The sequence below is a fragment of the Odocoileus virginianus genome, chromosome 8 (assembly GCF_023699985.2).
Source record: "Odocoileus virginianus isolate 20LAN1187 ecotype Illinois chromosome 8, Ovbor_1.2, whole genome shotgun sequence".
NCBI classification, from domain to species: domain Eukaryota; kingdom Metazoa; phylum Chordata; class Mammalia; order Artiodactyla; family Cervidae; genus Odocoileus; species Odocoileus virginianus.
In genome coordinates, this window is record NC_069681.1 from 48,477,111 (window position 1) to 48,504,149 (window position 27,039).

The 27,039-nt window shown below is 37.0% G+C and overlaps 1 long non-coding RNA gene across 1 annotated transcript in view; it reads left to right on the top strand.

The window, feature by feature from the left end:
- The window catches only part of LOC110150055 (uncharacterized), a 92,965-nt gene extending 66,778 nt beyond the window's left edge, over nt 1-26,187 (top strand). The window contains exon 5 of the long non-coding RNA XR_002317636.2: nt 26,111-26,187. This is a non-coding gene — a long non-coding RNA (uncharacterized lncRNA). The remainder of the gene's footprint in view (nt 1-26,110) is intronic.
- Nucleotides 26,188-27,039: the final 852 nt, after the last annotated feature.

A 27,039-nucleotide genomic window follows, 5' to 3' on the forward strand; every position in this document is an offset into this window, starting at 1 on the left:
ATTTTTCTTTCTGGGAGAAATAATAGCATGGTTGTATGCTGATGAAAATGACCCAGAAAAGAGAGAGAGAAATGATGATGCTGATAAAAATATGGGAAAATTGATGGAGCAATATGTTTATGAATTTGAGATGAAATTGGGTATAAGACATACCAGGCAATTATGGAGAGCTTACATTTGCTTGGAATAAGGAAAATGCATCATTAGTAACAGGAGAGATGAAACAGTTTGTCAGCTGAGATTCAAGCTGATAGATAGAAGCTGATAGACTGAAGGTTTCTTCTGATTGTTTCAGTCCTCTTAGTGATGTATGGATCAAGATTATCATCATCTGAGAGTAAGGTTAGGGCAATTTAAGGAGAAAATAAAGTATAAAATAGATATGAAGGAGAGTCGGAGGGAAGAAGGAAGACTTTTTCAGACATTTGAGAATCAAAAAATTTGTTCTTATTTGGGCCATTTTATCAGAAAGCCCCACTGGATATAAGTTCTACTACAATGAAGGAATTAAACAAGACTGAGAATGTGAAGATGAAACACAGGTGAGGGCAGAGGCAGAGGAAATTTCAAGGTACATCTCAGAATATCAGCTCTGCCTAAATATCCGACCACTGTGGAACTGGGTGAGGCATAGCCAAAGGAAGAGATACACACACACACACACACACACACACACACACACACACACGATGTGTAACTTTTACTTACTTAAGGCATTAAAATATTTCAGTAGTTAATATCACTTCTAGCAGAGTTGAATGAAAAAATACTGATAAGCACAAAGAAACCAAGCACATTAAAAATTATACATATATAAATATATATAAGCTCACATAAATATATGCAAGAGTTTATCAAAGAAAAAAAATCAGTCAAGTATGGCTCAACTACTGATTATATTTTTATACTCCAAATATAGTAAGCCTTAATTGCTCATCTGTCTCACAATATCAAAATTATATCAGGTATATTTGAATGGATGTTGAAGGGGTAGGTTTTTAAAATGTTAAATCACTTATTCCCATGCTGTTAGTCAAAAAATGTGATGTGAATTGTAACAGATATCAATGAATAGTTGTAACAGGAGACATATAAATAAAATGTAAAAAAAATTGAAGACTAGATAAAAGAGAGGAATGAATTAAAAGTACCTCTGAACAGCAGAATAAGAAGTAGAAGCAGAGCAGAAGAGAAAATTTTAAATTAGTTGGTAAACTAGGCATGCATTCATGGTTGGTCACTTCAGTCATGTCCAATTCTTTGCAAATCTATGGACTGTAGCCCCCATGTTTTTCTGTCCATTGGATTCTTCAGGCAAGAATACTGGAGTGGGTTGCCATTCCCTCCTCCAGGATGTCTTCCCCACCATGGACTGAACACACATCCTCTGTGTCTTCTCTACTGCATGCAAATTCTTTACCGCCAAGCCACTGGGGAAGACCTAACTAGGCATAAGTTGATTTAAAAACAGCTATTTAATGATATAAAGTTATATGCAGTGATTTTAGAAGTAAAAAATCCTACTATCAATGTTCAATCATAACTCTACCAGTAGGAGCATTCATTAGTCATATTTGGACAACTTTTAATTTTTCTCTACTTGTTTTAAAATATTACAGGAAGTAATAAATTGTTTGAAAATTGTTTAAAGTGATTATTAATGTGTCCCATCTATATTTTGCCACTGCAACATAGCATCTCTCACTCGAATGCCTATATTAACCTTTGCCCTTTTATGAATACAAGCTATTAATTCATGTGGGATGCTTATTTCTGTGCTTGAGCAATCTCAGTTATATCTGGAATGACTACGACTTTGTATTCTTGATAGCCCCAATTCAGTGTCATATTAAATGAGATATATATAAATATTTATCTTACTAAAATAAGTTATTTTTCTTTTACTATGCCTTAGTTTGAGTTTGTTGATATCATATTATATTACATACAAAGGCATTCATTTTTAAGATTCCATAGTTATTTTGTAATCAATACCTATCTTAGTCCATGAATTAAATGTGTTTCCTAACAATTTAAGGACTTTATCAGAATGGTAGGAAAAAAGGTAATATTCTAGCATCATTGTACATGACAAGACAAGAAGTGTTTTATTTACTTCATTCCATGTTTCAGCACATTCTAGATAGGGTACATGAGACAAGTGCTCGGACCTGGTGCACTGGGAAGACCCAGAGGGATCGGGTGGAGAGGGAGGTGGGAGGGGGGACTGGGATGGGGAATACATGTAAATCCATGGCTAATTCATTTCAATGTATGACAAAAACTACTGTAATGATATAAAGTAATTAGCCTCCAACTAATAAAAATAAATGGAAAAAAAAAAGAGTGGAAAAAAAAAAAAAGAAAATTACAAAAGCAAATAAAAGAGCACCTTTCAACACTTCACCTAAAAATAGCCATAGTGAAGTGAAAGTCACTCCGTTCTGTCTGACTCTTTGCCACCCCATGGGATATACAGTCCATGGAATTATCCAGCCAGAATACTGGAGTGGGTAGCCATTTCCTTCTCCATGGAATCTTTCCAACCCAGGAATCAAATCAGGGTCTCCTGCATTGCAGGCGGAATCTTTACCAACTGAGCTATAATGGAATATAATACTGTATTTTCTCCTAGCCTTACCTATTGTATGGGTATGCGTGTAATAATTATATAATTAACTCATGTAACATATATATTTTTATTCCAACTTATTCATTTAATACTATCTCCCGTGAATTTTTAAAGGTAGTACTGCTACTCAGTAATCATGTGTGACTGAGGACATAGAACAATAATATCTCAATAAAGGTGTATATATGGGTTTATTTAAGTTTTACTATGTTATTGGATATGTAAATGGTTTAAAATTTTTTTTAATTTAAAATAACCATTGTAAAAAATATTATATAAACCTTCAGTTATGTCAGCATATATGACATTGAAACCATACCCCATAAGGTTAAAAAAAAATCCTGAAATGACACTTCATAATGTTAAGAGAAACCGATGATTAACAGAAATTCTGGAGCTTGTCGTATGGAATAACAGATAAGAGAAGAGCTAGTTAAAAACACTCCCTTGTAGTACAGCAAAATGGTTGAAACTGGGTGGAACTAATGTGGTTTAATTTTTAAAGAGAGTTGGACCATATAAAAAGCTGAGGGCCAAAGAATTGATGCTTTCGAACTGTGGTGCTGGAGAAGACTCTCAAGAGTCTCTTGGGCTGCAAGGAGATCAAGCCAGTCAATCCTAAAGGAAATCAAGCCTGAATGTTCACTGGAAGGACTGATACTGAAGCCGAAGCTCCAATAATTTGGCCAACTGATGTGAAAAGCTGATTCATTTAAAAAGACGCTGATGCTGGGAAAGATAGAAGGCAAAAGAAGAGGGCAGCAGAGGATGAGGTGGTTAGATAGTAATCACCAAGTCAATGGACATGAACTTGAGCAAACTCGGGGAGATGGGAAGCCTGGCCTACTGCAGTCCATGGGGTCCTAAAGAGTCAGACACTCCTTAGCAACCAAACAACAATGATGTGGTTTACTGGAGTCTGTGCAGAATAGACTTGCTTGCCTGAAAGATGACCTTTTGTCATTTGAGGCCAAAACTTTACCCTCAGATCATACTTAGGCCACCATTTTCTAGACATGTATCCATGAAGAGGCATTTTACCTTCCACTGCAGCTCCAGCCATGCTATATTCTTTACTTGTAAGCATTCAGAGTACCTCACCTTCAAGAAGATAAGATTGTGACTTATTCTTGCTGTCCTCTGTTGGTTGCCTTGTGAATAAACCTTTCCTGTGCTACAAAACTCAGCGTGTCTGCGTTTGGCTTGCTAATTGTAGGCAAGGAAACCTGATTTGGTAACACAGTCTTTAATAGTTCTGAATAGAAATTACCTAACTTACTTTTTAAATGTTGCAGCAATTTATATCTTTTTCTGAAATATAAGACAGTGTTTTCCTGGTTATCCCTGAAGTTTTTCATTAAAAATGACCAAAATTTGATAGGTGAATATTCTCAATTTTTTTCACATTTCATATTTTGCCTCTTTTTTGTTCACATTAATATTAACATTGCTCTTATACTTACTTGATATGTGATTTTTTTTGTTTTTCTCAGAAATGATACAATTAGTATTTATTTTGTCAATTAGTATGAAATCTTTATTAATAGAAGCGATAACACTTAATTTAAAATATCTACTGAACACATTTTCCTCAATTAATTATTTAGAGACTTGAAGTTAAAATGAAATAGGAAATGCTCTATGCAATATAATCTGCATTTATGAATTATCTATGAGCATTCTGACCAGCTTAAAGGCATTAGGATCTTGGTAAAATATAAGTAGTGTAATGGCATAAAAGCATTGCCTTTATGTGTTCATATACATGCATTTGTGATATATATATATATAGTCTTGGGCTTCCCAGGTGGTGTTAGTGATAAAGAAGAACCCATCTGCCAATGCAGGAGACATAAGGAAGGAGGGTTCAATCCCTGGGTCAGTAAGATCTCCTGGAGGTGAGTATGGAAACCCACTCTAGTATTCTTGCCTGGAAAAAATCCATGGACAGAGTATTCTGGCAGGCTACAGTCCATGGGGTCACAAGGAGTCAGATACAACTGAAGCGAATTAGCACATTTGCACACATATGTCGTCTCACATACATGATCATGAGTTTGGAAGTGATTAAACAATTCTATTTAACTTGATAAATTAGCAGAACTTTAGTGTAATAGAGGGTATTGCAATTTGAAAGCCTCTCATGAAGAGAAAGATGTATATACATGCTCAGTCATGTCTGACTCTCTGCAACCCCATGGACTGTAGCCTGCCAGATTCCTCTGTCCATGGAATTTCCCTAGTGAGAAAATTGGAGTTGGTTACCATTTCCTACTCCAGGGGATCTTCCCCTCCCAGGGATTGAACCCATATCTCTTGCATCACCTGCATTGGCAGGCAGAATCTTTACCACTGGTGCCACCTGGAAAGTCATGAAAAGAATATATAATATTATAAAAATAATTCAGTGCAGAAAATCCAACATATCTAAACTAGATTATTATATATCTTATATTGTAGCTCCACTAATTTAAGTTCAAAAAGATAAACCTGTACTATAGCAGATAACTAAAATTTTGCTTATCAGTTTTTATACCTTGTGATTTTTAAAAAACATTCCATACAGAAGATATCTTTAAAATAATTTTAATCTTAGTGTATCTCAGCATACTGAAATGCAAAGTAAGAGAGGTATTTTTAGAAATTTTATTATTAAAAGAGATATTTTGATAAATTTTCCTTCTCTGAAAAATATCTAACTAAAGCCATTAGTCACTGAAAATTCTAGCATCTAATTAAGTATATGAAATTAGTAATAGATGTAAAAGGATGACAGCATCAGACATATGGAAAATAGCTTCCTCATTTCAGTCAACACTAGACTTGTGCTTCTGTGTGAAAACAGAGAAAACTTCTTTAGCAATCTTTCTCTAAAAATGCTGATAGAGAGATTTTAAAACATTATTTTACAACATGCTTGCTCTTTTAATGGAGTAAGACAGGTTGCAGAATAGCCACACCCTACAACATGGTAATGGTCAATCTTTGAAGACTTGGAAGCTAGGTAACATAATTCACTTGAGTGACAGGGGCAATGGGAAGAGTTGTGTGGTCACTCAGACCGAAAATCTGGGTCTCCATTTGGCCATATTCTCAAAGGGAGGGAATTTTTAAAAGTCCTGCAGAATTGCAGAAAAAGAGACTGGTATGTTTAAATTTGTACTCTGTATGGGGCAGAACTTATGAGAACGTGTGCTAATGTTCTGGAAAATAACCAGAAGTCATCATTTATTGAAAGGATAGAACCCAAAATTCACATTTTCTGAGAAAATGTGTTGCATGAGAAATTTCAATTAAAAAAAAGTCTGGATCACACAGAGCCCAGGCATAAGTAACCTAGAACCAAAACCTTCTAACATAATTCACTTTCATACAACATATATCAAATTATTCTTAAAAGAATGTTACAAGGAAAATAATGTGCTAAATCACTTCAGTCTTGTCAGACTGTGCGACCCCATGGACTATAGGCTGCCAGGCTCCTCTCTCCATGGGATTCTCCAAGCAAGAATACTGGAGTGGGTTGCCATGCCCTTCTCCAGGGGATCCTCCCAACCCAGGGATGGAACCCGCCTCTCATATATCTCATGCATTTGCAGGCGGGTTCTTTACCACTGATTTCGCTGGTGACTCAGACAGTAAAGCATCTGCCTACAATGTAGGACACCCGGGTTTGATCCCTGGGTCAGGAAGATCCTCTGGAGAAGGAAATGGCAACCCACTCCAGTACTCTTGCCTGGAAAATCCATTGGACGGAGGAGCCTAGTAGGCTACAGTCCATGCGGTCGCAAAGAGTCGGACACGACTGAGCGACTTCACTTTCACTTTTCTTTACCACTTTTCTTTCCCTGGGAAGCCCTGTAAGGAAAATAATATTCTCTGTTAAAAGTTACTAAATACTTAAGGAAAAAAATATCCATCATTAATCATGCCTGTGTCTTGTAAGCAAAGATTTTATTAGATGAGACCTTGGGAAAGTATTGGTTGATAGAATTGGGAGAGGATGGTAGGGGGACAGTGAAAGCCACAGGGAGATTCATTAAGCAACAAACTGCATCAGATATTGCAGTGACAGGAAAGGGTGTGACTGGTCGGTAGGACTGAGGACTGGGCATGAGATGGATCGACAGGGCTAACAGTGCAGGAAGTTTATATGAGGTTCTGGTGTCAGCTAGTCAAGCCAGTCCGAAATTAATGGCAAGCAAAAAGGTTTATCAGCCCTGTCAATGGAGTTTGAAATTTTGACAAAATAATAAGAGATTACCAAAATTGACTAATAAAGAACTGAAAAGTATTGATACTATAAATGAACAGCATAGCGAATTATTAAAAGCAAAATAGACACTGCTGAGGAGAATATTAAGTAGAAGATAGATCATTAAATTAAAAAAGCAAAGATATTTAATTAGCAGAGTAAGGGCCAAGGTGGGTAAAGTGAAAATTTCAATGTGTGTTTAGCTGGCATTCCAGAATAAACTAATATAGAAAATGGATGAGAGAGAGGATATAATATAAAGAGATAGTATCTGAGAATTTTCCTCAAATGGTAAACAAGACCCATCTTCATATTCATAAAGAACAAAAAATAACAGGCAGAATCCATAAAAATAAATCAACTCCTAGACATATTTATGTAAACCTGTTGAACACCTAACACCTATATGATTAGGAGATCATATAAACCCTCAGAAAGAAAGAACAGATTACCAAGAAGGAAATATCAATTAAATTAAAAGGTAAAAATATTTTTTAAAAAAAGAGGAAGCTAGAAGACATTTCATACAAATCTGTGCTGATAAAATCACTTTCACCTACAGCTTAATACTGGTAAAAGTAAGATATTTTGAAATTAATAAAACCTGACTTTGCTATCTAAAGCTACGTATTAAAGCATAAAGTTATGATCCACAGAGAAGGAATATAATTTCAAATGAAGTTCTGTGATGTAATAAATACACAAAGAAAATTGCCCTAATATGTATATCTATTGAATACATAAGCTGTTACAGCAAATGTACAAATAAGATTAAAATGAATTAGCCCTAATATGCTGAACACTGTTTATGAAGTACATTTTTAATAAAATGCTAATTGTAAGAAAATAATGCATCAAATTAGACTTTTAAACACAAATGTATCCAAATTTCTGGCAGAGTTGTTAACAGGGTAGAAACATAAATTCCAAATTAATCAAAAGATGACAGGAAAAGAAAAAGAAGTAATGTCAAAAGTGAGCTAACAAAGTAGCCAAGAGGCTTCCATCTAAAGCCAGTGATTCATTGAACAACAGAGATTTTTTTTGTGTGTAAATTTAAGCTGTCAGTTCAGTTCAGTTCAGTCGTGTCCGACTCTGCGACCCCATGAACCGCAGAACACCAGGCCTCCCTGTCCATCACCAATTCCCGGAGTTTATTCAAACTCATGTCTATCTCGTTGGTGATGCCATCCAGCCATCTCATCCTCTGTCATCCCCTTCTTCAACTCCCCCCAATCCCTCCCAGCATCAGGGTCTTTTTCAATGAATCAGCACTTCACATGAGGTGTCCAAAGTACTGGAGTTTCAGCTTCAGCATCAGTCCTTCCAATGAACACCCAGGACTGATCTTCAAAAGCATCAATTTTTCAGCACTCAGCTTTCTTCACAGTCCAACTCTCACATCCATACATGACCACTGGAAAAACCATAGCCTTGACCAGACAGACCTTTGTTGGCAAAGTAATGTCTCTGCTTTTTTTTTTTTTTTTTTTTTTATTTTTTTATCAATGTATAACAAAAACTACTGTAATGATGTAAAGTAATTAGCCTCCAACTAATAAAAATTTAAAAAAAAAATGTCTCTGCTTTTTAATATGCTGTCTAGGTTGGTCATAACCTTCCTTCCAAGGAGTAAGCATCTTTTAATTTCATGGCTGCAATCACGATCTGCAGTGATTTTGGAGCCCAAAAAACTAAAGTCTGACACTGTTTCCACTGTCTCCCCCTCTATTTCCCATGAAGTGAATGGACGAGATTCCATGATCTTAGTTTTCTGAATGTTGAGTTTTAAGCCAACTTTTTCACTCTCCTCCTTCACTTTCATCAAGAGGCTCTTTAGTTCTTCTTCACTTTCTGCCATAAGGGTGGTATCATCTGCATATCTGAGGTTATTGATATTTCTCCCAGCAATCTTGATTCCAGCTTGTTCTTCTAGCTCAGCATTTCTCATGATGTTCTCTGCATATGAGTTAAATAAGCAGGGTGACAATATACAGCCTTGGCATAGTCCTTTTTGCCAAATTTAAGCTGTACAACATATTAATTTGATATGTTTGTATATTTAATATAATTTTCATAGCAATAATTAGGATCTCTAGCATGTAAAATGATTATTAGTTATTTTCATTGTTGGAATAAAGTTCTATCCTCTTAGAAAATTTGATTATTGTAATACAGTGCTGTTATCTGTACTTGCTATTCTGTGCATGAGGTCTGTAACTTGTTTTACTACTTTTTGCAATTTTGTTCCCTTGAACAGCAACCAACATGTCCCTCCACCTCCCTGTCCCTTGTACCACTTACATGTGGAATCTAAAAAACTACATCTTTAAAGACATAGAGAAGAGATTTTGCCAAGTATTTTCTAAGTCATGAAGAAACAAAAACCTTGCTGTTAGGAATTCTTTTCAGTTCTGTGTGTGCTCAGACATTATTATAAAGTCGTCTTTTGTCTTATGCCATCGTAATCACAGTGACTTTATAGAAGGTCATTGTTCTCTGAAATTGATTATGTTGAAGAAGAGAACATTTTAGCTTCTCATTTCTCTCTTGAAAACAGGCAGATGCTGATGCCTTTTTTTCTCAGTGCCTGCCCTTTTTAGTTTCAGTTTAAGAATAAGATTAACTCCCCTTAAAGCTTGTTATTTGGGTCTACCATGAGAAAAGACACATAGAACAATATGGACAAATAGAAAACACAAAATAAAATCACAGAGTTGTAAATCAATATAAATGTAGTCAATTCTTGAAAGATGATATCAGTTGAATTCAAAACCAAAGTTATATTTTTTCTATAGCAAAGCTATTTACATTATAAGAACACATAGAGCTGACCAGTAAAAGAACAAAGAAAATAGTTATATGATGAAAATACTGATACAAACCAAAGGGAAATTGATACAGGTAATTTAATAATAAATAAAATAATCTTTAAAATGATATTACTGGAGATAGTCACTATTTCCCTTTTAAAACTTTCAATTGAGCAGGAAGGTATAGAAATAACAAACTTGCAGGGAAATTAATAGGGATAACAACTGAAAGCAGGTTTCAGTCATAACAAAAGCCTAAAATAAGAGGAGTTGGCAGTAGGAGGCAAAATTTTTGGTAAAACTGTCACTCGTAGTAACTGAAAATGTGTATTACCTATCTGCTTGACCAGAAGCTCTGGGGGAAGTGGTTAGAAAACTGAAACCTAATGTTGTGTGTTGACTGTTTTTCACCAGTTACACAGATGGACTCAGGCAAGAACTGGTCAGTTTACAGTTAGAAACAAAATGAAATAGGTCTTTTCTAACACCATGTTCAGAGGATGTAATTTTGCCTGGAGAAAATGACTTGGGCTTCCTAGGTGGCACTGGTGGTAAAGAACCCACTTGCCAATGCAGGAGACATAAGAGATATGGCTTTGATCCCAGGGTTGGGAAGATCCCCTGGAGGAGGAACTGGCAACCCACACCAGTATTATTGCCTGGAAAATTCCACAGAGGATCGTGGTGGGCTACAGTCCATAGGGTCACAAAGAGTCTGACATGACTGAAGTGACTTAGTAAGAATGCAAATGATTTAGGGGTTGATTTAAATCATTTAGAGTAGCTAGCACTGGACAAAATCTTGTATGTTCTATAAACACTTTGATCTCTGAAAAACACGAAGGCTAAAGCTATTAAATGATTCTCCTACTCTGCCTAAATCTGAAAATCCTTTCAACTAAAACTAATCTGTATAAGGAATTGGGATGATTTCAAATTTCTGGATTTTTGACAGAAAATGCAACATAGGTTTAGGTCAGGTTTAAATACTTGTCATTTAGTATTTTTGAGCTTTAACCTACAAAACAGTTTTGGTTTTGGATATTTACTTTTACTCCAGGAAATTTCTTAATATATAGCATGACTATGAAAAAGACATTTTTTTTTTTTTTAGTTCACTACTTCTCATAATGACATTTGATTTCATTGAAGACTTTATAATAGGCCATATTGGACAGTTCAGTTCAGTTCAGTCACTCAGTCGTGTCCGACTCTTTGCGACCCCATGAACTGCAGCAAGCCAGGCCTCCCTGTCCATCACCAACTCATGGAGTCCACCCAAACCCATGTCCATTGAGTCGGTGATGCCATCCAACCATCATATCCTCTGTTGTCCCTTTCTCCTCCTGCCTTCAATCTTTCCCAACATCGGGGTCTTTTCAGATGAGTCAGCTCTTGCCATCAGGTGGCCAAAGTATTGGAGTTGCAGCCTCAGCATCAGTCCTTCCAGTGAACACCCAGGACTGATCTCCTTTAGGATGAACTGGTTGGATCTTCTTGCAGTCCAAGGGACTCTCAAGACTCTTCTCCAACACCACAGTTCAAAAGCATCAATTCTTTGGTACTCAACTTTCTTCACCGTCCAACTCTCACATCCATACATGACTACTGGAAAAACTATAGCCTTGACTACACGGACCGTTATTGGCAAAGCAATGTCTCTGCTTTTAAATATGCTATCTAGGTTGGTCATAACTTTCCTTCCAAGGAGTAAGCATCTTTTAATTTCATGGCGGCAGTCACCATCTGGGGTGATTTTGGAGCCCCCAAAAATAAAGTCTGACACTGTTTCCACTGTTTCCACATCTATTTGCCATGAAGTGATGGGACCAGATGCCATGATCTTAGTTTTCTGAATGTTGAGCTTTAAGCCAACTTTTTCACTCTCCTCTTTCACTTTCATCAAGAGGATTTTTAGTTCTTCACTTTCTGCCATAAGGGTGGTGTCATCTGCATATCTGAGGTTATTGATAATTCTCCTGGCAAACTTGAGTTCAGCTTGTGCTTCCTCCAATCCAGCGTTTTTCATGACGTACTCTGCAATAAGTTAAATAAGCCAGGTGACAGTATACAGCCTTGACGTACCCCTTTTCCTATTTGGAACCAGTCTGTGTTCCATGTCCAGTTCTAACTGTTGCTTCCTGACCTGCATACAGATTCTCAAGAGGCAGGTCAGGTGGTCTGGTATTCCCATCTCTTGAAGAATTTTCCACAGTTTATTGTGATCCACACAGTCAAAGGCTTTGGCATAGTCGATAAAGCAAAAATAGATGTTTTTCTGGAACTCTCTTGCTTTTTCGATGATCCAGTAGATGTTGGCAATTTGATCTCTGGTTCCTCTGCCTTTTCTAAAACCAGCTTGAACATCTGGAAGTTAACGGTTCATGTATTTCTGAAGCCTGGCATGGAGAATTTTGAGTATTGCTTTACAAGCGTGTGAGATGAGTGCAATTGTGAGGTAGTTTGAACATTCTTTGGCATTGCCTTTCTTTGGGATTGGAATGAAAACTGAACATTTTCCAGTCCTGTGGCCACTGGTGAGTTTTCCAAATTTGCTGGCATATTGAATGCAGCACTTTCACAGCATCGTGTTCCAGGATTTGAAATAACTCAACAGGAATTCCATCACCTCCACTAGGTTTGTTCGTAGTGATGCTTCCTAAGGCCAACCTGACGTCATATTCCAGGATGTCTTGCTCTAGGTGAGTGATCACAGCATCATGATATTCTGGGTCATGAAGATCTTTCTTGTACAGTTCTGTGTGTTCTTGCCCCCTCTTCTTAATATATCTGCTTCTGTTAGTTCCATACCATTTCTGTCCTTTATTAAGCCCATCTTTGCATGAAATGTTCCCTTGGTGTCTCTAATTTTCTTGAAGAGATCTCTAGTCTTTCCCATTCTGTTGTTTTCCTCTATTTCTTTGCATTGATCACTGAGGAAGGCTTTCTTAACTCTCCTTGCTATTCTTTGGAACTCTGCTTTCAAATGGGTATATCTTTCCTTTTCTCCTTTGCTTTTCACTTCCCTTCTTTTCACAGGTATTTATAAGGCCTCCTCAGGCAGCCATTTTGCTTTTTTGCATTTATTTTCCTTGGAGATGGTCTTGATTCCTGTCTCCTGTACAATGTCATGAACCCCCATCCATAGTTAATCAGGCACTCTGTCTGTCAGATCTTGTCCCTGAAATCTATTTCTCACTTCTACTGTATAGTTATAAGGGATTTGATTTAGGTCATACCTGAATGGTCTAGTGGTTTTCTCCACTTTCTTCAATTTCAGTCTGAATTTGGCAATAAGGAGTTCATGATCTGAGCTACAGTCAGCTCCCGGTCTTGTTTTCGCTGACTGTATAGAGCTTCTCCATCTTTGGCTGCAAAGAATATAGTCAGCCTGATTTTGTTGTTGACCATCTGGTGATGTCCATGGATAGACTCTTCCCTTGTGTTGTTGGAAGACGGCGTTTGCTATGACCAGTGCATTCTGTTGGCAAAACTCTGTTAGCCTTTGCCCTGCTTCATTCTGTACTCCAAGGCCAAATTTGCCTGTTACTCCAGGTGTTTCTTGACTGCCTACTTTTGCATTCCAGTATGCTATAATGAAATCTATTTTGGGTGTTAGTTCTAGAAGGTCTTGTAGGTCTTTATAGAACTGTTACAGCTTCTTCAGCATTACTGGTCAGGGCATAGACTTGGATACTGTGATATTGAATGGTTTGCCTTGGAACCAGATCATTTTGTCGTTTTAGAGACTGCATCCAAGTACTGCATTTTGAACTCTCTAGTTGACCATAATGGCTACTCCATTTCTTCTAAGGAACTTCTACTTACAGTAGAAGATATAATGGTCGTCTGAGTTAATTCACTCATTCCAGTCCATCTTAGTTCGCTGATTCCTAGAATGTCAGTGTTCACTCTTGCCATCTCCTGTTTGACCACTTCCAATTTGTCTTGATTCATGGACCTAACATTCCAGGTTCCTATGCAATATTGCTCTTTACAGCATCGGACCTTGCTTCTATCACCAGTCCCATCCACAACTGGGTGTTGTTTTTGCTTTGGCTCCATCCCTTCATTCTTTCTGGAGTTATTTCTCCACTAATCACCAGTAGCATATTGGGCACCTACCAACCTGGAGAGTTATCTTTCAGTGCCCTGTATTTTTGCCTTTTCATGCTGTTCATGGTGTTCTCAAGGCAAGAATACTGAAGTGGTTTGCCATTCCCTTCTCCAGTGGACCACCTTCTGTCAGCCCTCTCCACCATGCCCCGTCTGTCTTAGGTGGCCCCTCATGGCATGGCTTAGTTTCATTGAGTTAAACAAGGATGTGGTCCATGTGAGCAGATTGGCTAGTTGTCTGTGGTTGTGGTTTCCATCTGTCTGCCCTCTGATGCCTTCTCAGTGCCTACATTCTTACTGGGTTTCTCTTACCTTGGACCTGGGGTATCTCTTTACGGCTACTCCAGCAAAGTGCAGTCACTGCCCCTTTCCTTGGACATGGGACAGCTCCTCTCGGCTGCCACCCCAACCTTGGACATGGGGTAGTTTTGCAGATAATTTGAGAAATGTTCAATCTTGAGTAATGTGTGAATTTTTGAGTAGATTTCATTAATTAGGTCACACCTCTGATACATTAGAGAGATTCCTGGTTATAAAATATATACAGTCTATCTCAAGTGTCTGTATCCCTCCTTTCTTCATTACTCCATTCATTTTCCCAGCTAATATTAATGTAAAGGAGTTAACCACCATTAATTTAGGAACATACCTAGACACAGAAAATTCAGTCCATTCCTTTCTTCTTAGTCAAACTAAATCAGCAGAAAAAAATAGAGATATAATTTGCAGACCCTGATTTCTGCTTGAATGGGATATTCTGAGTAGTTTCTGGTATAATTAGGGAGATCTCAAGTCTACTAATACTTAAATCAAGTGTGTGTCTTCCAATCTAGCTTTATAAATCATAAAAATGATTTCTCTTGGTCTTTGTCTATTGCTGCATCTGCTGTCTATTTCTCAATTTATCTGTAACTTGAATAGAGACAATGAGTGCTATTTACTGGACTCAAAAAAAAAGAAGAGATACAAATGTGAGCTTTAGATAATCATGTGCATCCTCTAATTTGAGTCAGAATCTTTAGGCTGATGATTCTGATTTATATTTTTCTTGCCATTGTCTCTTCTGGGCTCTAACTGCATTTCTCTAAGTACTTATAAGACACCCTCTACACAGATGTATCATAAGCAACACAATCTTGATACATTTAAAATTAAAGACATTCTTTAATGTTTATCCTACTATATTCCCTGGATTTTTTCATTACCTTTAAACAAGACATCAATATAGTGTGTCATTAACCTAGGAGCTTTTAGGACTTCCAAGGGATTGTTGTTGTTTTTTAGTCTCTAAATACTGCCTGACTCTTTGCCATTCCGTGGACTATAGCCGGCCAGGTTCCTCTGTCCATGGAATTCTCCAGCCAAGAATACTGGAGAGTTTGCCATTTCTTCTCTGGAGGATTTTCCTGACCCAGGGATCGAACCCACATCTCCTGCTTGGCAGGCAGTTTCCTTATATCTGAATCACCTGGGAAGCCCCTTCAAAGGTATACAAACAAATTATGTGGGAAAGGCTGACATAACATAATGTAACAACTAACTAATGAAACTGAAGAGGTTTTTCTTATTAATAGTTTCCTCAATCTTTAGGAATGGGTGCCAAGGCATGGAGGAAGCTATTTTAGAATTGAGACAAACTCAGGTTGCTCTTGGACTTCCTAGTTGCCCCAGGGGTAAAGAATCCACCTGTGGCGCAGAAGATGCAAGAGATTTGTAGGGAAGATTCCCTGGAGTTGGAAATGGCAACCCACTCCAAAATTCTTGTTTGGGAAATCCCATGGATGGAGGAGCCTGGCTAGCTATGGTCCAGGGAGTTGCGAAGACTCGGACACGACTAGGCGGTTAAGCACACACACAGTTGCTCAATCTAGGAGGCTGATGCTGTTGGGAAAATGAAATTAAGGGAAACAATTAGAAGGATTGGGAGCAGATTTTATGTAGGGTGAAGAATGAGGGAGGGAAAAGTATACTTCCCGTAACATGAAATGATGAGTTTCGTATAGGCAAGCATGCTAAATCGCTTCAGTCCAGTCCCACCCTGTGCAACCCCATGGACTGTAGCCCACCAGGCTCCTGTCTCCATGGGATTCTCCTGGCAAGAATACTGGAGTGGGTTGCCACGCCCTTCTCCAGGGGATCTTCTCAACCCAGGCATTGATCCCACCTCTCTGACATCTCTTGCATTGGCAGGAAGGTTCTTTACCACTAGCGCTACCTGGGAAGACCAGTACAGGTGTACACCTGGTTTCTCTGGGGCTGTGTCTGACCTGGCCACAGCCTATCTTGGCAAAATGTATTCAGTCACGTGAAAAGAGCACACTATTCAAAGCCTTAACTGCTACTTGCAAGGAGTCTGAGTGGAATTTCTTTTTCCATGGTATACCAACAGTTTACTTACTTCCTCAAAGGAATAAGACCTCTTCAAAATATCCAATATAAAATGCTGAGCTATCTATAGGCAGAGAATCACCAGTAGAAGATTCTCTAATTTAGCCGAGACCCTCCTAATACAGTAAATTAGATCATGTTCACCTTCATTTATCTCTGTTCCTCTTTCCCCAACATATCTGTCTAATTTTCTAGAATGTACTTGTCATGAAGTGGCTCCCTCATTCCAGATATCACAATAGACTCGATGCTACCTATCAGCATCCTCAGAACTTGATTTAGTATAAACAGACTCAATGCTACCTGTCAGCATCCTCAGAACTTGATTTAGTATAAACAACAGAATGCTTTTTCGTTAGCATCCAAGAATCCATTTAGCCCTCACGTGTCCTCTTATTCCCTCAAAAGTCCAATGGATTAATGATAATGCCTTCACCTCTGGAAATGTTATTTTCCTTTAAAAGAATACTCAGTCTTCATTGAAAAGCTAGATAAGAAAACTGGTGAGAGCACAGGCCCTAGACCAAGAATGTTTGATTTAAACCTGACTCTTCAGATAACTACTTATGCGTCTCTGAAGAAGCTTTTTAAACTCTCCTTTAAAATGGGAAGATAAATCCAGCATTTATTTCATGACGTTACTGAAGATTGAAACATTTAATATATTCCTTTCAATATTAACAACTCCACACATATTTATCATTATTCTTAAGTGTTATATTTTTACTAAATGTCCATTTTTTAAAAGAAGAATTTGAAATGTTTTTCATTTTTGTTTTCCTGAGTACATATTTTGCAGCTACTAATCTTTTGAGTTGTCTAAATAATTACAGCAAAAATATACATTTCTCAGGAAAGTTGTACTGACAACTTATCTCACACTTGTTTTAATATATTCTGGGCCAAATTCACTTATAAAGATGCCACCTTCTTTACTGTATCTGTGTTTCTCCATTCTCAGTGATATTACTACCAGGTCAGACAGCCTCTACTATTAGTTCCATCATTATTGGAACACTTCTAAACATTTAGAAAACAAAGGTTATTTTTTCTTTTAGATAGGGAAGAAGGTAGCAGAACTGACCAGCAGATTCAAAGTTCCTTAGCAAACAACATTAATTTTATATAACAGCTCATGGAATGTTTGCTAGTGAACATTATATATATATATATGTATATATATATATATATATATATATATATATATTATTCTGGTTATTAATGCTATTAAAACTATTAAACAAAATGTACTTTACTAATAATATATGGACTAGAAACTTTCCTTCTTTTCAGTGGAAGATCTGGCTGATTACACAATGAAATTACTCAGGCTTGCTGTTGGTTTTATCATTTGAACATTGAATTAGCTTGTGAATAATACATAAAGGAAAAAGAAAGACCCAAATTCCATCCCACTGCCATCTGGCTGGAAGGATAAATGTCACATGCAATTGGCATACTCTTGCCTAAGATTAATCTCTACTCTTTTTTTGTAAATTCTAAACCATGTTGTCTTCTTAAGCACAGAGGGGAGAATGATCTTCAAAATTTATTTTTAGAACAGAGAATGCCAGACTAGATAAATCACCAGTGTTATTCCAAATGACACAGCCTATATTCCCAAGTCGCAAGGTAATAGGTAAAGTTATAGAGTTGTCAATAAGAAAAATGAGAAATAGCTAAATAGACAGCCTAAAGTGTTTATTATTCTGGAAAGGTGAATCAGAATATTAGTGCAGCACAATTCACATAGAGAAGGCTTTTATGATTATTTCACACAGTTGTGTTTTATCATAATATCTTTAAAACATTTTATGTTGCAATTCAGCATATGGTGGTAAATTAATTGTGTATCTATGTTCTTAAGAATTTCATTCAAACTCAGTTATATGTGATTCTATAATATTAAACTTTGAGAATAAAAATATAATAAAAATTTCAAATCAGTAAAAAATAAATCTGCATTTATTTATATTTTTTCCTTGTCCGTACATAAGAACATCACTCTGTATTGCTATCAATGTATTTTGTAGAAAAGGTTGAACAACTGTTACAAAAGCTATAGCCAATTAGGTTGTTAAAAATGACTTTATGGATTCAAAAAGTATAACCCACTCATAGTAAAATGACTACACTATAAGCCTTCATTTACATATAGGTACACAGAGAGGATCACTTATAGCACAGATCTATGAAAGTGTCATGACAACTTATCACCCAGAGACATAGTGTTTAAATATGATCTATGCTTTTGCATATTAATATGCACAGTTCAGTTCAGTCGCTCAGTTGTGTCCAACTCTTTGCGACCCCATGAATTGCAGCACGCCAGGCCTCCCTGTCCATCACCAACTCCCTGAGTCTACCAAAACCCATGTCCATCGAATCAGTGATGCCATCCAGCCATCTCATCCTCTGTCGTCCCCTTCTCCTCCTGCCCCCAATCCTTCCCAGCATTAGGGTCTTTTCCAATGAGTCAGCTATTCCTATCAGGTGGCCAAAGTATTAGAGTTTCAGCTTCAACATCAGTCCTCCCAATGAACACCCAGGACTGATCTCCTTTAGGATGAACTGGTTGGATCTCATTGCAGTCCAAGGGACTCTCAAGAGTCTTCTCCAACACCACACTTCAAAAGTACCAATTCTTTGGCGCTCAACTTTCTTCACCGTCCAACTCTCACATCCATACATGACTACTGGAAAAACTGCAGCCTTTACTAGACTGACCGTTATTGGCAAAGCAATGTCTCTGCTTTTAAATATGCTATCTAGGTTGGTCATAACTTTCCTTCCAAGGAGTAAACATCTTTTAATTTCATGGCAGCAGGCACCATCTGGGGTGATTTTGGAGCCCCAAAAAATAAAGTCTGACACTGTTTCCACTGTTTCCCCATCTATTTGCCATAAAGTGATGGGACCGGATGCCATGATCTTAGTTTTCTGAATGTTGAGCTTTAAGCCAACTTTTTCACTCTCCTCCTTCACTTTCATCAAAGGGCTTTTTAGTTCCTCTTCATTTTCTGCCATAAGGGTTGTGTTATCTGCATATCTGAGGTTATTGATATTTCTCCCGGCAATCTTGATTCCAACTTGTGCTTCTTCCAGCCCAGCGTTTCTCGTGATGTACTCTGCATATAAGTTAAATAAGCCGGGTGACAATATACAGCCTTGACGTACTCCTTTTCGTATTTGGAACCAGTCTATTGTTCCATGTCCAGTTCTAACTGTTGATTAATTTGCACAGTTTGCTATAAATGTATGTATATAAAAATTATAGCACCTTTTTTCCACAATGGACATTATAACCTGAATATTTTTTTTTGTTAGTGTCTCTAGAACTCTCTCATTATTTTTACTAATCCTATACCATTCCATTATATCATTCCACTATAATTTACTAGGTAGGGATTACATATAATTAACATTATTTTCCCAATATATAAATGGAAAGATAGCCAAAGGATAGTGAAAGACGGCTCAAAGTAACAGCTCAGACTGATAGCAAGTGTGCTGGGTTACTGTTCAAACTGTAGTGTGCACTGCCTTGAAAGTAGGAACAAAGGAGGAGTGAAGCCAGTATTTTATTGTTCTTTCATTGGCTAAAATATAGCTGTCAGGTATAAAGCTTTCCACAATGGACACTTTGGGTCCAGGTAGTTTAAATTCTATACCATCAATAAAGAAAAATACTTCTTTTTTGACAAGAGAAAAAATATAGAGGAAAGAAGATAATAGATAAAATAGTGAGAAAGAAGATAAATTGTTTTGCTTACTTCAAGGATTGAACTTTAAAAGTCCTAAGGACACAGAATACATCACATTGTTATTTTTGATAGTTTTCTCAGAATCTTCTACCATGCGTTTTCTCCTGTGGTACCTCAAAACAGCCATGATTTCTTTCTAATTCAGTCCTAGTGTTAGCATCTCCATCAGTTTGGTTCCTCCATTAGTACTTCAGTTCCACAAAGAATATTGAAAGTTCCTATCAGACTATCAGTAATATCTAAGATTGCCCAATAACTTCCCAGCAATTATTGTTATTGTCAAGAAAAAGTGGTAAATGGTAACATCAAATGAGGAGGTTTTCTGCTAATTTCTTCATTGGAAATTCACAGGGCGGCCTCTTTTACTTGCATATTTAATCAATAGTTATACAGTCTTAGTGGATAGAGTATTGGAATTTTGAGTGAATTTACATATTGAATTTCTTCCCATCCATACGTCAATGGTAAGTATCCAGCTTGTTCATAGGGTAGGTCCTTAGCAATCACAAGCTTGATGCCTAACCTGTCTTCCTGACAATAGCTGATAGAAAAGAAAAATGATGGGCATCTGACCAGAGTTAAGCCAGTCAGAGTCTGTTCTCTAGCATCTTCAAATTTGAGTGCATTAATGGTAGTCTTTATTTGTACAAATTTTATTGGCTTCTAACAATTTACTCCCTTCATCTACATAAAACTGGCCCTGTAGTTAAACACAATTTTAGTTAGCCAAGAATGGGGAAAAGCAACTGAACAAACAAAAAAGGTAATGAAAACAAATCACTGTCAAAGCAAAAAAAAATCAAAGCATTCAGACACATGATTTGCAGATTCAAAGGAAAATACAACAATTGTATCAGACTCAATACACCCTACACACACACGCACATACACATACACACCCCCAATTTTTTCCTCACAGGTGGTCCTCAAAACCCCTGGGCCACGGAAATAGATTATGGCAGCCAGAATGACATCCAGGGAAGTTTGATAGATGGTCTTGATACTTGAGGTTATCATTCACACTGTTTTCCATCTAAAACAGGACATATTAATATTTTAGACCATTGGCCAATTTACAATATGAAATTTATTTCTTTGCAAGTTTTTGATTCTAAATGGAACTTACACTTTAATAATGTTAATGATTATGTTAGGAGTATTGGAAATATCCATATTCTGCAGAAAAAAAACATAATACTTGTATAAAAATGAGAGTACACTAATAGAAATATGGAAGTCACCTAGGTGTCATGGGCCTAGAGAAGAGTGACTTCTTGTCATAGTTTGTGAATGCAATAGAATGGTTAGATTTTGAGATGCCTTGTTAAAGTGGAGGTGCTCTTGAGATTTTACTGAAGATAATTATATCTTAATAAAATGTTTTATCAGTGGAGATGCATATTTAGATAAAAAAAGTTGTGTTCACCCAGAATTCAAGGGATGTAATATCATGAAAACCTATCTTATGAGTAGGTTCTGTTTTCCTGAGAGCTGCTTCCCTAGTGGCTCAGTGGTGAAGAACCCACCTGCCTATGCAGGAGCCACAGGAGACTTGGGTTCAATCCCTGGGTTGGGAAGGAAATGGCAACCCCATTCCAATATTCTTGCCTGGCATAGCGTATAGGCAGAAGAGCCTATAGTATATAGGCAGTATATAGTCCATGTGGTTTCACAGTAATGACTAAACCACAATAGGATCCAGTCACATAGATTTCCTAAGCTGTTTCCTATTGCTGTTTCCTAAGCAGCAATATTTGCATTGCATGACCTTTATTCCATAATGACTGGATGACTGAAAGTTCTTGGAAATTACATATGACCTAATCAGGAGGATATCAAATTTGAGAGTTTGAAATGGGATTACCAGAAAGCAAATTAAGCTCTGTAAGTGGTATAAACTCTTAAATACATAAATGGTGAATTTTTCCCATGAAAGAATATAAAAGAAGAAAAAACTAGTCTATTGGAGAGAAGATTTAGGAAAATCCCCCCCAAACTTTCATGAAAAGTGTGTATATAGATAGGAATGTAGCAGTAGATATATCCGTATTTTTGTCCACCCAGTTCTGTAATTCTCATTCTTAATCTCTTTCACATTCCTTACTGTATTCACACTCATTCAGTTCAGTTCAGTCGCTCAGTCATGTCTGATTCTTTGTGACCCCATGGACTGCAGCACACCAGGCCTCCCTGTCCATCACCAACTCCCGGAGTCCACCCAAACCCATGTCCATTGAGTTGGTGATGCCATCCAACCATCTCATCCTCTGTTGTCCCCTCATCCTCCTGCCCTCAGTCTTTCCCAGCATCAGGGTCTTTCAAATGAGTTAGCACTTCACATCAGGTGGCCAAATATTGGAGTTTCAGCTTCAACATCAGTCCTTCCAATGAATACCCAGGACTGATCTCCTTTAGGATGGACTGGTTTGGATCCCCTTGCAGTCCAAGGGACTCACAAGAGTCTTCTCCAACACCACAGTTCAAAAGTATCAATTCTTTGGCACTCAGCTTCCTTTATAGTCCAACACTTACATCCATACATGACTACTGGAAAAACCATAGCCTTGACTAGATAGACCTTTGTTGGCAAAGTAATGTCTCTGCTTAATATGCTGTCTAGGTTGGTCATTGCTTTTTTCCAAAGAGCAAGCATCTTTTAATATCATGGGTCCCATTATAAAGTAAATATCACCGTAAGTGATACCTTTAATTTTTTTCTAAAACTACTTTACATTATTTTCTGACTTTACCATTACACAGGTCACAACTAGCTTTCTACCATTTCCTTAATAGATATACTATTAATGAATATATACATGTCTCGGGCATAATACAAAGGATATATTTGTAAAAAACACCTTTTAAGATGTACTTTAGTTTGTGCAACAATTGAAGAAACTTTTGAGGTCATATAATAAGTTTGAGTCATTAGATGTGCAATGCTTACTAACAGAGAAGTAATTATTGGAACAAATTGAGAGAACAATTAAGTCTGGTACAGTAAAACCTTAACAAAATGCTACCACTATTAAAACTGATTTTAGAATGGGAAAAAAGTAAAGGGTAGAAATGTTGTAGTTAAGAGATCAGGATAGAGTGCCTGATATCTTTTTTATGCCTCAATTCAATGTGCATCACCTTAAGTCAGTCATTTAATTTCTTTAAGTTTCAGTGTTTCATCTATGAAAATTAGGTAGCAATAGCATCTGCCTCAATGCACAGGCTATAAATTTAAATAAGATTATAAAAGCATTAAACTAGGTTCATGATTAAGCCCTCACCAACTATAAATTCAAAAAGAGAAATATGACATCTCTATAATATTTGTTATCACCACGATGCACAATAGCCCTGAAAACTTCCATCAGAAGATCACGGGGTACATCATAATAGATCAGGTAATTTCTTTTTGCCAGTTCAACAGAAACATAATCCTTTAGATCAACTAATATGAGTCAAAGTCAGACACTGTTGCACTAGGGTTTTGTAAATGGGTAAGTCCCACTTTTGACCCCCTAATTAATTCAGTTGTCTAAACATAAAAAATAAACCAATGATAAAAAGGTACCATGTGACACAGTTAGCTACATTGTGATGTAGTCTCTTTTCAAGTGTTTTTCACCATTTATAACATCTTCCACTCCCACTTTCAAGCATTAACTATCTTTGTCATATTGAGTATAACATGCATTCTACTATTGTATGTATAATCAAGCCCTTATCATAGTGAATTTTGTTGTTCTTCTCTTGTCATGGATTCCTACATTCTGGAGGCCAGGGAATCATGTACATTTTCATTTCAGCCTACAATGCTTGGCACAGAACAAGCTGTAAAAAATTAGCAGTATAACAGAAGCAAGTCGAGAATAATAATGAATACAGTGAATTCTTTCAAAGTATGGATTACCATGAAATCCAACATACTCCTTAAAAAGAGCAAACAGAATACAATTATCATTGAATAATCAGAAAACATTTAAAAAAGCATAAAAATACCAGAGCCATAATATATTTTAAAAAATGAAAAACAGCATGTGATTGTGCTTAGTCACTCAGTCGTGTCTGACTCTTTGTGACCCCATGGAGCCTGCCAGGCTCTTCTGTCCATGGGATTCTCCTGGCAGAGTACTAGACTGGGTTGCCTTTGCCTCTTCTTGGGAATCTTCCCAACCCAGGGGTCGAACCCAAGCTCTCAGTGTCTTCTGCATTGAAGGCAGATTCTTTACCGTCTGAGCTACCAGAGAAGCCATAGAGTTCATAGATTTGTTGTTGTCGTTCAGTTGCTCAGTCATATCCGACTCTTTGCCCCTTAAACAAATGACTCCATCATATTTATCTTTGCTTCCTTAGAGAATGTCTTTAAAATAATCTTTGTTGTTGTTTTACTGGATGCAGAGTTAGTTTCATGTGTTGTTTGCATTATCAGAGAAATGGCTTCAGAATGTCTTCCTGTGTTATACCTATGAAAATCAATGAGCTTTCTTCAGTAGCTCTTAGTTGTTCTCCACGTAAGTGTGTGTTAAGTTGCTTCAGTCCTGTCTGACTCTGTGACCTCATGGACTGTAGCCCACCAGTCTCCTCTTTTCATGGGATTTGCCAGGCAAGAATACTGGAATGGGTTGCCATGCCCTCCTCCAGGTGATCTTCCTGACCCAGGGATCGAACCCAGGTCTCTTAAATCTCTGCCATTGGCATGTGTGTTCTTTACCCCCAGTGTCACATAGGAACCCAAATAAAATCCTTTCCAAGAGTTACATTCAAATTAGCAAGTGTTTGGACTACACAGATAAGCTAAACACTGTGCTATCACCTGAGATCATCAAGATAAAATAGTCTCTTATCTGTAGGGGAAAAAAATCTAATGCTGTCTTCCCAAAGGAAATTAATAAACAAAGTTATCTTTAAAAATTACCCTATGAAAGAATATATGTATATGCAGCAGTTCTGTGCTCTCACAGACATCACTCTGCTTCTGTAATAAAAAATCATCATGTCCCTACATATTTCCATTTAGATCCTCCTCCAAAATATTATTATGTGCAGGCATCAATTTATATACTTAATTTAATATTAAATATAAATTTTCATAATACCATAATAATTGTTACATGAGAGATTTAGTTCTAATTCCATTCCACAAAATCCTATTTGGCCCATAATGTCCCTGATGTATTTTATTGTCCTCATAAAAACATAAAAGCAAACCATTTTACTCACCAATAATTCTTTGAAGAAGTGTGTCCAGAGCCTAACATAGAACCCTACTAATATATCTCTTCAATGCTATTCAAACATTCAAGATCACGGACTGCTTTACATGGAGCTATTAGCTTATGCATAAATTCTAGGTTGATGAAAGACACTGGGAACACAGTGGACAAATAGGCACTTGAAATAAAGTGAAATCCTCATCACTGATGAGGTGTGTGGCAGAAATAGATAATTTGTGGGACACCTAAGACTTGTGGACTTGCCCGTGGAGTGTCGATAGACAGTGTGTTTTTACATCTGAGTGAGACCAGTTTGTTTATGATGTGGGTCACAGTATACCTCCCTTGCAGTCTCTTCCTTCCCTTCGTGTCACTGGAGTTCACATGTCAAAGAGGGTGATATCACAAGTTGGAAGGAGTCTGGATTCCTGAGTCACTCTTTGGAGTAAAGCCACAAGTTCCCCAATGAAAAACATTTGAAATAAACTTTGTATGGGTGAGAAATAAACTTTTATTGGATTAAGCCACTGAGATTTTTGAGTCATTTATTGCCAGTCCTACATTGCTCAAGCCAATATAGGGGTCAAGGAGAATGTGATTTGAGTTGACTGATGGGCGGGACTGGAGAAAACCTACTCTGCTCTGCTCTTTGCTCTTCTTACATTTCACAGTTTTTCTACATTCTGCCCTCTTTAAAAACTGGTGCTCAGAAAAGCTTGATAGGATCACAACAGAGAACAAGATAGGTGTAAAGCATTAAGAAAAGAGAAATAAAAACAGAACTCTCTCTTCTTTTCATTTTTGCATATGTTTTCAATGTTTAGCATGAGAGGCTGGAGTAGGAGGGGAGGGTGGATGAGGCATGCAATGAAAACTAGTAATAACATGAGTTTTCTCTTTATGTCTTCCTTCTTCTATTTTTGATTCCACAGTTACCTACCAGAATTAAAGTGGCAGGTGTGAGTGAGTCCCAAGAAGAGTCAATTAAAGGATATTTCTACGACAGTCAGCCTCAGTAAGTAAGGAGGGAGAAATACATAGTATTGGTCCCTTAAGTAAAGAAATGCATATGAATTAAGCCATTCTCACAGTATTGCTCAAGATGACTGCTTATGGTAACACCCATAAGTCATTTTAAAATTTTTTTAAATTGATTCAAACCCTTTAAATTTAATAACATGCTGACTGTAAATATATTGTTTAACCTCAGGTGAAGAAGACTGACATATTCAAAGCAAGTTTTCATGGCATATTACTGTTATTGGTATGTGCAGATGCATTTCTTATTTTATGTATCTGTTTCCTTTTAGTATCATATTTTCCATCTCTTCTTTCCTCAAGGCAGCTATTCTATTCTCCATAATGTGTTATTTTCATTTGTATGAGTTTCTTTGGAGAGTTTTTGAGTTTGCATTGAATAGTATAATGGATGTTTTCAGACTGAGAACAGTCTAATTAAAATGATGATGTAATATTAATTTGTGATAGACTAAATTTGGTACACTCCACTACCTCAAATAGAAGTCCTCAAGCAATGCTCTTAGGAAACATTAAATACTAGACCAAAAATGCTACCAAATTAAGATAAGGTGATAATAGTATCTCAAAATTGGCAAACACACACAGACACATAATATGCATATATGTGTAAATGATTCAGACTGCCATAGCAAAATAACACATATTGCATGGTTTAAAAAATAGAAAATTATTTTATCCCAGTGCTGAAAGCTGGAAAATGTAAGGTCAAGATCTAACAGAGTTCAGTTTCTAGTGAGAGCTCTCATCATAGCTTGCAGATGGCTGCCATCTTTCTGCGATCTCACAAGGTGGAGAGGTATCTTTTTATCTTCCTCTTCTT